At 60.5% G+C, this 920-nt stretch overlaps 4 non-coding genes across 4 annotated transcripts, besides 1 other annotated feature; all 4 read right to left on the bottom strand.

Moving 5' to 3' along the window:
* Window positions 1-69: 69 nt before the first annotated feature.
* Tc00.1047053500021.40 lies at window positions 70-141 on the bottom strand. Its single transcript, XR_008255161.1, has one exon. It is a non-coding gene; the product is annotated as an H/ACA snoRNA, TC11C4H3 (small nucleolar RNA).
* A 146-nt stretch (window positions 142-287) lies between these two features.
* Window positions 288-377, bottom strand: Tc00.1047053500021.30. Its single transcript, XR_008255160.1, has one exon. It is a non-coding gene; the product is annotated as a C/D small nucleolar RNA (snoRNA), TB11C4C3 (small nucleolar RNA).
* A 201-nt stretch (window positions 378-578) lies between these two features.
* Tc00.1047053500021.20 lies at window positions 579-665 on the bottom strand. Its single transcript, XR_008255159.1, has one exon. It is a non-coding gene; the product is annotated as a C/D small nucleolar RNA (snoRNA), TB11C4C2 (small nucleolar RNA).
* Window positions 666-732: 67 nt separating this feature from the next.
* Window positions 733-769: a microsatellite.
* A 5-nt stretch (window positions 770-774) lies between these two features.
* Tc00.1047053500021.10 lies at window positions 775-871 on the bottom strand. The gene has a single exon (XR_008255158.1). It is a non-coding gene; the product is annotated as a C/D small nucleolar RNA (snoRNA), TB11C4C1 (small nucleolar RNA).
* Between the last annotated feature and the right edge of the window lie 49 nt (window positions 872-920).

Below are 920 nucleotides of genomic sequence, written 5' to 3'. Positions count from 1 at the left end.
TTGGTTTTGTTTTTTCCCATCGTTTCCCGAACTGGGAGGGAGCCTCGACGCGCGCACCGTCACCGCAAACTCTCGCGCAACCGGGCAGTGGCGCCACGCGCGGCACCGACAGCGCGCCACCGGCCCAAGGGTCGCTGCGCTTCACGACCGGCGTGTCTCTTTCTCGGGGCGCCGATGCACCCAAGCGCCCAGCGTCACGGAGCGGTGGGTCTCAAGACGCGCCTTTCCTGGCCATGCGAGGGGAGGCGCGGGGGCCAGCCGGCGAGGTTGCGGCGGGCGGGGCGGCTGTCAGACCTGTTGAGTTTGTTTTTGGCCATCACGCAAGCGCGTTCACGGGGCCACGCGCCCTCGCGCACAAGAGTTGGTTGCTTCCATCAGCAGCGGCGTGCGCCCACCACAACCCACCTCCGGGCAATTCGGCCCTCTCTTTCTCTTTCTCTCTCTTGCGCTTTCGGGCGGGCCCGCCACCAACCGTTTGCACAGGCAGGGCGCCAGACAGGGCAGGATGTTACGTGCGCGCCGTTGCGCAAGAAAGAAAAACGACAACAATAGCAGGAAGTGGGAGGGAGGGGAGCGGGCGCTCAGCCGAAAGGTGATTTTTATTGTTCCGTTCTCAATGCGTCGCTCAAACTGTTTGGACCTCGAACAACATGTCTCCATCGTAGCGCGTGTGTGTGTGTGCGGGCGTGCGCGTCGCTGGGCCGCAAAACCGCGCAGCGAGAGCAGAGGGACAAAGAAAGAAAAAAAGAAAAAGAAAAAAAAAGAAAGATGGGGGTGTAAAGCAAAGCACTTCAGTGTGAGCTGAGTCGGGAATTGCGTCCTCACGCGTTTTCGTCGTCAGACTGACAGGAAACTGTGGAATTTCATCACGCGTCGCAGCCGCATCTCTCACCCGTGCGCGTCCTCTTTGGTTTTGTTTT

This window comes from Trypanosoma cruzi, assembly GCF_000209065.1.
Source record: "Trypanosoma cruzi strain CL Brener chromosome Unknown tcruzi_1047053500021, whole genome shotgun sequence".
Taxonomy (NCBI): Eukaryota; Euglenozoa; class Kinetoplastea; order Trypanosomatida; family Trypanosomatidae; genus Trypanosoma; species Trypanosoma cruzi.
This window is presented reverse-complemented; position numbering and strand designations above follow the sequence as displayed.